The sequence below is a fragment of the Pseudorca crassidens genome, chromosome 21 (genome assembly GCF_039906515.1).
Source record: "Pseudorca crassidens isolate mPseCra1 chromosome 21, mPseCra1.hap1, whole genome shotgun sequence".
NCBI lineage: Eukaryota > Metazoa > Chordata > Mammalia > Artiodactyla > Delphinidae > Pseudorca > Pseudorca crassidens.
This window is the reverse complement of record NC_090316.1, coordinates 11,117,327-11,131,301: the sequence shown is the minus strand read 5'-3', so window position 1 is coordinate 11,131,301 and position 13,975 is coordinate 11,117,327. Positions and strand designations below refer to the sequence as shown.

Below are 13,975 nucleotides of genomic sequence, written 5' to 3'. Positions count from 1 at the left end.
ATAAAAGCTTCTAAAATGTTTTGAATTAAAAATATAGAACCATCATACTTTTCTTTGGTAGATGCCCCATTATGTATTATGCAGTTGATAAAGTAACATTTTTTCTGTCTTGGGTAGCTTTGAATTTATAGCTCTTAAAAACTGCTAAAAGGACACAACTAAAAATTTAATGGGCATTTCAGCTAAGTCTTTTTAAATTTTGTATTAGATTTCCCTTTAGCCTTGGGTAAAGCCGTAAAAAAAATTGCCTGCTTAAAAATGTAATCATCACACAGGAACCTTCCTAAAGTCAGCATCAAATAGAATAAAGTATATTTTATTAATGATACAATTCACAAAATTACCAGCCCTGCCACTCTCTGCCCTCCGGGGACACCTCCTCCTCCTATTACATGTACACCAGTCACTGATGTTTGTTCTGTGTAATTTAACTTTCTGATTGCCTTGAATGCTTAATGAACTAGATTAAGTGAAATGCTGATGAGAATTGTTGAATTCTGTTGGCAAAGCGGACCACTGAAATCCTTGTCTTGAGACAGAGCCCAAGGAATGCAAAGTCCTGATTTGAGGAACTAGAATCAAGAAGGGACATGAGGGCTTCCCTGGTGGCGCAGTGGTTGAGAGTCCGCCTGCCGATGCAGGGAACACGGGTTCGTGCCCCGGTCCGGGAAGATCCCACATGCCGCGGAGCGGCTGGGCCCGTGAGCCATGGACACTGAGCCTGCGCGTCTGGAGCCTGTGCTCCGCAACGGGAGAGGCCACAACAGTGAGAGGCCCACGTACCGCAAAAAAAAAAAAAAAAGAAAAAAAGAAAGGACATGAGAACTGTTTGTTTCCACTTCTGAAGTGAAGTTTCATGAATGAATGGAGTCAATTTTCAAAGATCCAGTTAGGCCTGGGAATCTGGGCTCCTCTCATGGAACGATGGCCCTGTCTCTACTTAAATGCCTTTTTCTTCCTCAAAATGTAAGTCTAGGATGCATACTAAATTATAATTATAGCCTCTTCCCTCCTGCCTCAATTTGATTGGTTTATTCTTGTCTCAGAACTATGTAAGTTTCTTCCTCAAATTTGTCTCAAAGAAGGAGGAGGTGTATCTCCCTGGGAGAGACTACACAGTGATGTAATAACTAAGAAATACCAAGTACTACTTGATATGTTCAACCTTGAGAATTGAGATGCAAAAGATAAAGCCAGGGCAATTTATAATAACAGTTTTCCAATATCTAACATGGATTTCCCTATTGAACTAGAAGAAATGGTCAAAATGGCATGCTGATTGCTTGATAGTAAATTTCTTCTGGCTAACCAAACTTAGGCAGAAAAATAATTAGATTTTTTTAAACTTATTTATTCCCCATTGAAAATATGACTCCACTTCAGAGGACATAAGCCAATGAGAAGGTAAGTTCTTGTTTCTGAGGTGTCTTAGCATGGAAGAAGCAGCAAATTGTTTTCACAAAAAGGAGCTTTTTGTGTGTATGTGTATGTGATGGCTGCTAAGGGATGTACACAGCAGCAAATCCATACTTATACACTAGAGCTTGTGGGATTATCATTATTTCCATCCTGTTCAGAAGCTACCCTAAAGATCTAACTCTGCACAGAGCCAAACCACATGAGTTTCAGAAGGAGCTTTTAACAAGCATCACATCTGCTGTAAGATACATACTTCACTAGTGCAGAATGCCCTTACCCTGAGATAATTCTACCCCTGATACAGGGTGGGAAATTAGGGAGTGATTCACACTAATTTCAACTGTTCCTTTATTCTAATGTTCCCAATAAGGTGGCTCTTTCTTTCCTTTCATTTATGTTTTCAGTGTCTGGAGTTAAGAGTACTTAATTGGGCTGAATCATGTACTTGGGCTTTAAAAGAATTAAATAGGCTCTTTGTAAATTGCTCCAGCTGGCCCCAAAACCATTTTGAAACACTGCATTAGACAAAGCAACAATTAAATACATGTCAGGAGGCAAAATACAAGTAGAGAAAGACAGATTTTTCTACTCTACTCCTTTATGACCTCTGATAGAATTTTTTAACAAATTGTTTAATCTCCAGTACCTAAATATATATGTTCAGTAGAACATAAATTTGTTCAATAAATTAATTCAAAGGATGGAAGAAAATATCAAAAAATGCACATAAGAGAGAAGATAATCTTATGACTGTGTTTTGATTTTTTAATAATATTTTATTAATAGATGCAAAGAACTCTGATTATTCCAAAAAATTAGAGAGGATACAATTATCTGTACTTTATAAAGCTGTTTATTTTATAGTTGTGCTCAGTGTTTAAGAGCAATAAGATACAAAGTCATATTCAGTCATACTTATGATTCATATTCACTCAAGTTATTATCCTAAGCAATTCTTTATCACTAATACAAAGAAAGGTCCAGTTTCAAAGATGGGTGAAAGATGGCTGCAGGTGATTACTTATGATGGCAAGGTTGAAATGTTTTCTGAAAAGGTGAAGAAAAACTTAATGATAGGATGTCTAACATAGATGGAGGTAAACTTCAAGAAAAACCTTCACCTAGTTGCAGTTTCAGGAATAGTAGAGTAGTTTGTAACAATTGTAAAATGATATGTAACTATATATACATGAGTATATACACTCATACACATGTGCACATTCATATACATACATTTATTGGATCACACTGGGGAATGACCCAAAACAGGCGAACTTGAGAAGATTTAACCCTTGAAAGAAGTCTGAGAAGAGATTTCAGCTGATGCCCTTTGCATCAGGCAGCGTTTGGAGTTTGAATTGTGCCAAAAGGAGCTTAGAAAAGACCTCATAGTTATGTAGAAGCCCACTAGGTTCATATCTTAAGAGTAAACACTACATCCCAGGGCTAAGGATATACCTAAAAAGAATGGCAAAGCATTAGATCCCCCACACAAAGTATAACCCATCTGTCAAAAGCAGGTAATCAACCAGTAATTTCACTGCTACTAGAATAAAAATGACTACTTTTCAGAGGAAGATAACTGAATTCAGAGTCTCTACAGTGTATCATCAACAAAATTAAGTATTGACAAACCCACAGCCAACATCATTCTCAGTGGTGAAAAACTGAAAGCATTTCCACTAAGATCAGGCACAAGACAAGGTTGCCCACTCTCACCACTATTATTCAGCAGTTTTGGAAGTTTTAGCCACAGCAGTCAGAGAAGAAAAAGAAATAAAAGGAATCCAAATTGGAAAAAAAGAAGTAAAATTGTCACTGTTTGAAGATGACATGATACTACACATAGAGAATCCTAAAGATGCCACCAGAAAACTACTAGAACTAATCAATGAATTTGGTAAAGTTGCACGATACAAAATTAATGCACAGAAATCTCTTGCATTCCTATACACTAATGATGAAAAATCTGAAAGAGAAATTAAAGAAACACTACCATTTACCATTGCAACAAAAAGAATAAAATACCAGGAATAAACCTACCTAAGGAGACAAAAGACCTGTATGCAGAAAACTATAGGACACTGATGAAAGAAATTAAAGATGATACAAACAGATGGAGAGATATACCATGTTCTTGGGTTGGAAGAATCAACATTGTGAAAATGATTCTACTACCCAAAGCAATCTACAGATTCAATGCAATTCCTATGAAACTACCAGTGGCATTTTTCACAGAACTAGAGCAAAAAATTTCACAATTTGAATGGAAACACAAAAGACCCCAAATAGCCAAAGCAATTTTGAGAAAGAAAAACAGAGCTGGAGGAATCAGGCTGCCTGACTTCAGACTATACTACAAAGCAACAGTAATCAAGACAGTATGGTATTGGCACAAAAACAGAAATATAGATCAATGGAACAGGATAGGAAGTCCAGAGATAAACCCATGCACCTATGACCACCTTATCTTTGATAAAGGAAGCAAGAATATACAAAGGAGAAAAGACAGCCTCTTCAATAAGTGGTGCTGGGAAAACTGGACAGCTACACATAAAGGAATGAAATTAGAACACTTCCTAACACAAAATAAACCCAAAATGGATTAAAAACCTAAATGTAAGGGCAGACACTATAAAACTCTTAGAGGAAAACATAGGCAGAACACTCTATGACATAAATCACAGCAAGATCCTTTTTGACCCACCTCTTAGAGAAATGGAAATAAAAATAAAAACAAGCAAATGGGACCTAATGAAACTTAAAAGCTTTTGCATAGCAAAGGAAACCATAAACTAGATGAAAAGACAACCCTCAGAATGGGAGAAAATATTTGCAAGTGTATCAACTGACAGTGGATTAATTTTCAAAATATACAAGCGACTCATGCAGCTCAATATCAAAAACACAAACAACCCAAACCAAAAATGGGTGGAATACCTAAATAGACATTTCCCCAAAGAAGATATACAGATTGCCAACAAACACATGAAAGGCTCTTCAACATCACTAATCATTAGAGCAATGCAAATCAAAACCCAATGAGATATCACCTCACACTGGTCAGAATGGCCATCATCAAAAAATCTAGAAACAGTAAATGCTGGAGGGGGTGTGGAGAAAAGGGAACCCTCCTGCACTGTTGGTGGGAATGTAAATTAATACAGCCACTGTGGAGAACAGTTTGGAGGTTCCTTAAAAAGCTAAAAATAGAACTACCATACAACTCAGCAATCCCACTACTGGGCATATACCCTGAGAAAACCATAATTCAAAAAGAGTCATGTACCACAATGTTCATTGCAGCTCTGTTTACAATAGCCAGGACATGGAAGCAACCTAAGTGTCCATCGACAGATGAATGGATAAAGAAGATGTGGCACACATATACAATGGAGTATTACCCAGCCATAAAATGAAATGAAATTGAGTTATTTGTAGTGAGGTAAATGGACCTAGAGTCTGTCATACAGATTGAAGTAAGTCAGAAAGAGAAAAACAAATACCATATGCTAACACATATGTATGGAATCCAAAAAACAAAAAAAAGTTTCTGAAAAACTTAGGGGCAGGAGAGGAATAACGACACAGACACAGAGAGTGGACTTGAGGACACGGGGAGGGGGAAGGGTAAGCTGGGACGAAGTGAGAGAGTAGCATGGACATATATACACTACCAAATGTAAAATAGATAGCTAGTGGGAAGCAGCCGCATAGCACAGGGAGATCAGCTGGGTGCTTTGTGACCACCTAGAGGGGTGGGATAGGGAGGGTGGGAGGGAGATGCAAGAGGGAGGGGATATGGTGATATATGTATATGTATAGCTGATTCACTTGTTATACAGCAGAAACTAACCCAACATTGTAAAGCAACTATAGTCCAATAAAGATGTTAAAAAAAAAAAGGGACTCTGAGATGACATAGTTATTGGGTTTAGCACACAAGTGTTTTAAAGAAGCTGTTATAATTGTATTAAAATGGTGTTAATAATGAGAGAGGCTATACATGTTTGGGACCAAGGGATAGACGGGAAGTCTCTCTACCTTCCTCTCAGTTTTGCTGTGAACCTAAACTGCTCTAAAATAAGTCTGTAAAAAATAAAATAGAAAGAATTACTAATGATGTTGGGTGAAGGTGACGTACTATAGTTATGTCCTTGAGGAGATGGAATAAATTCTAATCCTGAGAGTGCCCAGGATAGTAAATGAGGTAGCTGGACATTGTGGAAGCTTTATTCTGATTATTTCTATTTTCTAAGATAATTAGGAAATAAATTATGCACTGAGAGAATTTAAGAGAGAGGAGAGGCTATGAAACATTTTATAGGAGGGTGTTACTTTTTTCTAATACTCTAGTAATTATAATGAGCTATGTTGTGTATAGGAACTGTCTACCAAGCTAGCTGATTATCTGGTTATCTCAAAATATTTTCTCTGTTGCTAAGGTGACTCAAAGACTCAGTTTTGCCACTGTACCGTTTATGGAGAACAAAAAGTATTTGTATCTCTGGCACCTATTTCAGTGTCTGGCACACAGTGGACATTTAAGCAATATTTACTAAATCAATAAATATTTTAGAACCTTACTGTATTTGTGTATATTGCTGATTTTTTACATATATATGTGTTGAATGTGTATCATGTTAGTCCTTGAACCCTTTCCAGCCCCAATTATCTACCTATATCCAGAATACTCTTCCTTCTAAAATTAAAAAAGAAATATACTGTCTTTTAGGGAGTGTTTAACAGCTCACACCCTGTAAATATTCAGATTTGGAAATAGTCTTTTCACTGATCTGTATCTTAGGGCAGATATTTCAACTGTTTCTAGTGTACTGTCGGCACGAATAATTCTGACACGGAAGACAACACTGTTTGAAATCAGAGAAATTGTCATTAGAAATTACAGTCCTGGCCTCCCCTGGTGGCTCAGTGGTTAAGAATCCGTCTGCCAATGCAGGGGACACGGGTTCGAGCCCTGGTCTGGGAAGATCCCACATGCCGCAGAACAACTAAGCTCGTTTGCCACAACTACTGAGCCTGCGCTCTAGAGCCCACGAACCACAACTACTGAGCCCATGTGCCGCAACTACTGAAGACCACACGCCTAGAGCCCGTGCTCCACAACAAGAGAAGCCACCACAATGAGAAGCCCGCGCACCACAACAAAGAATAGCCCCCGTTCGCCGCAACTAGAGAAAGCCTGCGTGCAGCACCGAAGACCCAATGCAACCAAAAATTTAAAAAATAAATAAATAAATTTATAAAAAAGAGAAAGAATCAGGATTCCTATTTAAAAAGAAAGAAATTACAGTCCTATTTGGAATGTTGTTTTAACAGTCACATGTCTTATGTCTGTACACTGGGATCACATGTTAAATAAAATATTATTGTCCAGATCAAAGTTAATATATAGTGGGCATTCGATAAATTGTAGCTAGGGAGCCCAGTACATATATATTATATTCCTAATTTTAAGTCAAGTTGATGTTGAAATTTGTCTAGTTGAAGACCACAAGTTACCTTGGGCTATATTTTGATCATGGAAGAATTAGTTGAGTGGAATTCCATTATAATATAAATGTGAGACTCATAGGTACCCACGGACCCAGGGGAAAAGACTGTGATCAAAAGGTTTATGTAGGCTGAAGAAGGCCAGTCACATTCACTGGATGAGTTTTGAACGAGGAGACAAACTGAAAAACAACAGTGGGTGAGTGGACCCACCACTGAAAAACCAGTGAGGCTTCTGTAAGTGTTTGGAACAGAAAGAACAGCAGCATATCAGTGAAGGAGATAGCTGTAAACTGCTTGGCCCAGTACTTTACCGATTGGCAAGAGTATGAGAAGCAGCAGTAGAGGAAGCCCTCTAGGGGACTCATTATGCATTTGTTATGAGGCATAATGAGCAGACTAGGCCTCCATCATTTCACAGACAATTCTGCCCAACTGTCAAGTAGGCATTGAAGTCACTTTTAATTTGAAACTTTAAAATATATGTAACCTCTAAATGACAAGGTCGTACTGTATAGCACAGAGAACTATATTCGGTATCCTATGATAAACCGTAATGGAAAAGAATATATTTTTTTAAATGTATAGGTATGTATGTATATATATATATATATATATATATATGTATAACTGAATCACTTTGGTGTACACAACACAACATTGTAAATCAACTATACTTCAGTAAAAATAAAGTTAAATTAAAAATTAAAAGTAACCTCATTTGATATTAACCAGCAAATTAGATCATAACAATTAGATTACTGTTACTAATAACAGTAAAGCCAACAGTAGGTGACAGTTTCATAGAGGAACTCCAAGGGGAAAACAGAATGGGCCACTATTTCCATCTTATATGATTACCTTGAGTGCCAAGTGTTTCTCTGAAGCTTTTTTTATCTCAGGCATCCAACTAAGACCAAGTTTAATCTTCTAACTTCCAAATTCTGAACCCAAGTTCCTACTAATTTTCAGTTAACTCTTCTTCCCTGCTTTTCCAGAATACTCCATGAGCAACAAAAAAAAAAGCAGCTGGGGATTTTTGCTCCCTTTTGGAAAAAATGCCAGCATGTCTTTCCTTCCTAGAAAAGCCATAAGCTCCTAGTGGGTAAGTACTATCTGATGCTTGATTTATGGTCTCTGTAACATCCAACACAATGAGTAGATTTATAATTGAGGGATTGGTTAGTTGTAAAAACACATTTTATAGTGGGCAGAGAACCCAGGAATGAAGAAAGCTCTCTGTCACAGCTGGAATTTCCAATATCCCCGTGATGCTAAACATGAGTTCCCTGTTGCTTTACTTATCTGACATCTATTTCTCATCCGCCATCACCAACTGCTACCACTGGTGTTTTACTGTTTTTTACGTTGACTTTCTTTGCTGTCTCCCAACCGCCCCCCCCCAAAAAAAAATCACCCTGAAGACAATTTTGTGTTGCTTTTTGGTGTAAAATGCCAAGTCTGTAAAAATGTAGTTTATACAAAAACCAAAAGGGAAAACTAAAGGCAGTTGGCCTAAAAGCTTCACTTGACATGTCCTAACATCACCTCTTTTGAACCTTTCTTCTTGCTTTTGTTATTCTGTTCTATGACAGCAGCTATATTTAGTACCTTGTGCTATCTCCATTCTTAAAAGTGAAGAAAATGTTAATTGTGTCAAAAGCTAAGCATCATTTAATTACCCTTTTTAAAGAATGTTAAAGGCATTGAAAATATTTAACCACCAGGTGAATTTCAGAAAAGTAGCAAGATTAGGCAGTACAGTGTTCCAATTCAATGAGCAGCAGACTGGGTTTAAAGAATGTAAGTGAATGGAAGAGAAAATGTGATTAAAATGTCAGCCCTGCCAATGGTCGATTACTTTTCCCAAAATATACTAATAGAGTTCCTCAAGCAGTTTATTGTGTCTCTTATCTCCACCATCACCTTTCTTTTTGGGGCAAGTAAGGCCTCCAATACAGTTTCCCAAATAGTTTCTCACTATTGAAACAGAGGTAAGTCTTCAAAAATTACGTAATTACGATTTGACAATGAAACACTTGAATGTTCCGTCCCAGTTTATCTTTCTAATAGGAATTTTAGCCCTAAGAGTTTTCAGCCACCTAATTCTCTGCCTCACATTCTTAATGGACTGAAAAAAATGGTGTGGGTGATTGGGTAAATGGGGTAGAAATGACTCAAAAGTGTTAGATCGATAGTAGGGTAGGGTAAAACTTGATATGCAGATTAAGTTCGAGGTTTGAAGAGCAGGTGCTCCCCATCATACCTCTTACTCTGAAGGAGCTCCTCTGATGTCAGGCCCCCCAGCATAACCCACTACCGCCATCTGTGCTTTTCTAATTCACCGTCTCTAAGTTAGTACTTTGAAGTATTTGATTTCATTATCTATTCACTTCAACCACACGTGTGTATGTGTGTGTGTGTGTTGGGGAAAGAGGATTAAAAAAATGAAATAGCATATTGTCCTTTTCCTAAAAGGTTCAGTCTTCCTAAGACACATTTATATAAACAAACTAAAGCCTGCACCAAATGCACTGGAACATAGAAGAAATAATACCCAGCTCTACATGGGGAAACCAGCAAAAGCATCACAGACACAAAAAGTTTGAGTTTGATACAATCAATGATAAGTAAAACACCCCACTAGAGAGACCAGCAAGAACAAATGCACAATGGCATCAGAGTCAATGGTACAGCCAAGAAAACGCACTGAGTTGGGATGGTGGTAGTGCAGGGTACATGGGGGAAGGGCAGGGATTGCAACAATTGAAACTATTAAAAAATTAAGGTTGGGCACAGACCATGATAAAAGATTGTTATCACTGATAGAAAGCTCCTGAAGAAGGATTTGGTAAAGAAAATTATGTAATTGCTTATTCTGATGGGCAAGTGTCGGTAAGATTAGAGTCAAGGAAACTAATTAGAAGGTCATCTCAAGGGTTCAAAAAATAGATGACAAAAACCTTTTGTGAAGTCAATAGCACTGGTTATGAAAAAGAGTAAACAGTTTGAGACATTTGAAATTGAAATTCACATAATTGAGTTGTACAGAAAGATGAAAAAGTGTAATAGAGGGACTTCCTGGTTCTTGACTTGGGCTTCTGCATCAGTTACAGTGCCGTCAATAAAATTGAGAATATAGGAGGAGGAGCAAGCTTGAGTGAAAAAGATACTGTTCAGATTTGAACATGTTGATTTTGAGGTATTTGTGGGATTCCTCAGGCATTGAACCTATCAGGCACTTAAGTATATGTTTGTAATTCAGGAAAGAGTTCTGGTCTGGAAACTTGGATGCAAGCACCATCAGCAGAGAGGTGTTAATGGAAGCTGTGTCTTGGTATGAGAAAGTATTCAGGATCCTTACCAACCCACCTCAACATACAATTCCAGAATCCCCTATCATTGTTTTTCTAAGCAATTCCTTTCCTACAGAGAGCATATTCTTGTCATTATCTTGACACAAACTGTATGCACTTTTACCCCCATGCCCTTGTTCATACTATTGGTAGTTCCTAAAAAGTCCTCTTCCTCCTTCTTGACTTTCAATATGCTATTTTTCCTTTAAAATAAACCCAAGTCTCTCTTAGTCTAGGAATCGTTTCATGGCTAATTTAGTTACACTAAATATTATCACTACTTGTTTTGAATTCCTAAAGGATATACTATCTGTCTCAACTATTAGTTACTTATATCCTAGTTAGTATTAATTTATAATTTTATAACAGTTTGTACAAATGTATAATTTAATGCACATATTCATAATATATGTGCAAGTATTTTTATGTCTTTTGTAAGTTATTATTTTTGAAGACTATAGATTATACCCTATGAAGGTATACATAATGTACTATATCACATATGTCATAGGTATACCACAATTTTACTATCAGTCTTGTGATATACATATTATAATAATTATACTACTAATGCTGCTTACACAACCTCTTTAAAAAATGGTTGTAAGGGTCAAATGAAACAATTTGTAAAAAGTACTTTGTAATTGTGAAGAATTTTATAAATTTAAGAAAAATTATTATATTATTTAAATGATAAATATATGAGATTTATATACATTGTCACATCCTATATGCACAATGAATGATCGTTAGAAATAAAAAGCTTTGGATCAACTGATGTAACATTACAGACTAGACCTTGTGAAACACGGCTTCAGAGACGTAGACTGTTGGCCTTTAGAAGTAGGTTCCTCATTTTGGGATGAGGGAAACTTTTGTATTCTGAACTAACAAATCAGAACAAAAGAAAAGAATTCCAGATTCTCAGTTGTTCTGGAGAATGTCATGTTAGTTATTTCCTCCTTGTACTCTTTTAGAATTACGTTAAAAAAATAGTGTTCACTTATACACATTCTTTAGAAAATAGAAATGACCATAGTAAACAACTTTTTAAAATAAGAAGAAACTTGGAAATCCTCTCTACCTGTCTTGTAGACTTATAAAATTTTAGTAATAAAGACAGTGTAGGGCTTCCCTGGTGGTGCAGTGGTTAAGAATCCGCCTGCCAATGCAGGGGACATGGGTTCGAGCCCCAGTCTGGGAAGATCCCACATTCCACGGAGCAACTAAGCCCATGTGTCACAACTACTGAGCCTGCGCTCTAGAGCCCGTGAGCCACAACTACTGAAACCTACGCACCACAACTACTGAAGCCTGCGTGCATAGAGCCCGTGCTCTGCAACAAGACAAGCCACTGCAATGAGAAGCCTGTGCACTGCAACAAAGAGTAGCCCCCGCTCGCCGCAACTAGAGAAAGCCCATGCACAGCAACAAAGACCCAACGCAGCCAAAAATAATAAGTAAGTAAAATAAATAAATTTTAAAAAAATTGTCAAGGTGAGGGAACACAGAAGACTTTGGTAAGGAATGCAGGAACAGTAAACCTTTGGAGAAAGCCAATTTTCAATGAAAGTTAAGAGATAGAAAGAGCACTAATGGAAAAGTTTCAATCATAGGGAAATTTCATTGCTTAAAGTACCACAAGGTTTCCCTATAGCACAACTAAAAGGAGCTAGGAGGAGAGATGGAAAATGTGGAGAGCTCTGAAGGCAGGAAGTCTAACCCGAAAAAAAAGTGGGAGTGGACAGGAAGGAAAAGATTTGCTCCTACAATAGTAAGTATTGATAATTGGCATGAAGGAAGTGTTGTATAAGAACTAGATATCTTAGCTCTATTCAGCTCTTCTTTGCTAAATTCATTTCACATCACTACTCATAGATAATACTTTAATATTGAAAACTAAATCATTGAGGGTTGGTAGAGAAAAAAGGTTATAAAGGAAAGTGAGGAAGAAATTTAGATTTCAACCAATTTTTACAATAAGGAAAATGAATTTAATGAAGTTAAATAACCTGTCTAAACTTCCTCAGCTTGGGAATAGAACTCATGTCTTTTAACTGTACTGCTCCTAATTAACTATCAATCAAAAGACTCATATTTTTGCCCTATCTGTGCTATTAGCTAGCTTTCTTTGATTTATTTTTAATCACTACATGCTTTTTTTCTTTTATTATTATTTTACATATAAGTCACACAGAAAGGCAGTGTTTGCCTCTCTCTGTGTCTCCTGGTGGTAGTGTAAATTCAACCTGGGAGCTTATGCTAGCAATACTGCGTGGAGTTTCATTTCTTTTCTCAAATAGAATGGTGAGGTTAACCTTTGATTTTGTATTCAGGATTCTCACATTTCCACTAAATTTTTGATCAACACATTATTTTATTAAAATTGCAAACAGCTGTGGGGTTTTCTTTCTGGCCTGCTCTTTTTCTTTTATTTCTCATATTCTTCCCCTGAGGAATAGCATGTAACACATTAATAGACTTTGCCACTGACAAATGTTTAAACTTAATAAAGTCAGTTCCTCTTTCTGGTCTGTAAGTCATTTACATGTGAAGTGAGGAAATTGTACTACACTATTCCTCAAGTCATAAAAGGAGATGTAAGAATTTGCTGTGAAAACCTTCATCTATCCTATTTACTGTTCCTTTTCCCCACCAAAGCTCAAAGTGTTAGATTTTCCCCAACTTCCAGGTATTCAGAATTCTGTTTAGTTCTGAAATGTATAGCAGACAGTGTCTACCCTAAGGTCATGCTGCAGTAACAAAGAGCCCCCAAATTGCAATTTGTATCCAAAGGGGCACAACGTTTGAGTTATGCAGGATAAATAAGTTCTGCAGATCTAAAGTACAGCAATGTGACTATACAGTTGACAGTACTGTATTGTATACCTGAAATTTAGTAAGAGAGTAGATATAAAGTGTTCTTACCACAAAAGAAAAGAAAAAAAGTTGAAAAAAGGTCACTAAATGAGGTAATGGATATGTTAGTTTGTGGCAGTTATTTGACAACATACATGTATATCAAAACATCAGGTTGTATACCTCAAATGTATACCATTTTTACTTGTCAATTAAAGGTGAAGGTAAAGGTTGCCCATTCATACAACATCCGCTGTGAGTCTGAATGAATTCCAAGTTAATTTTCTTCCACATGAAAACTCAGCATTCCAGTCTGTTCTAATCTCATGACACCTCCACAGCAGCACATGCTATCAAGATCTCTGGGTGAACTAGAGAGTCAAGCATTGAAAACAAAGTGCTTTGCAAGAAAGTGACATGTAGTGCTTTTGCTCACATTTTATAGGACAAACAAGTCCTATGGCCCTGCAGAAATTCAAGGGATAGGGAAATGCAACTCTCCTAATGTTTCCTGATGAAAGAACGGGCTAATGGGGGATAGTTGAAATACCCACATGAAATAGAAAAGTAGCATTTAAATTCCATTTTTCCCTAGTTTAAGTGCTCATAATAGCCAGTAATAATTCAATATTCTAGGTGTTCTTGTATTAACATGCTATTAAAATGTTTATAGTAATGTACAGGTGCTCTTATCTTAGTTTAAACACTAGCTTAAGGAAATTGGTTGCTTTCAAAATGGTTATAAACAAAAATTATTTGAGATTTATGAACTTTAAACCATTAGTGCCCATGAATTTAATTCTCTGTGTACATTTTCAAATTCTGGG

General features: G+C 36.8%; 1 long non-coding RNA gene across 1 annotated transcript in view; it reads left to right on the top strand.

The window, feature by feature from the left end:
* LOC137215915 (uncharacterized) overlaps positions 1 to 8,035 on the top strand; it is a 144,954-nt gene extending 136,919 nt beyond the window's left edge. The window contains exon 5 of the long non-coding RNA XR_010939485.1: positions 7,932 to 8,035. This is a non-coding gene — a long non-coding RNA (uncharacterized lncRNA). The remainder of the gene's footprint in view (positions 1 to 7,931) is intronic.
* Positions 8,036 to 13,975: the final 5,940 nt, after the last annotated feature.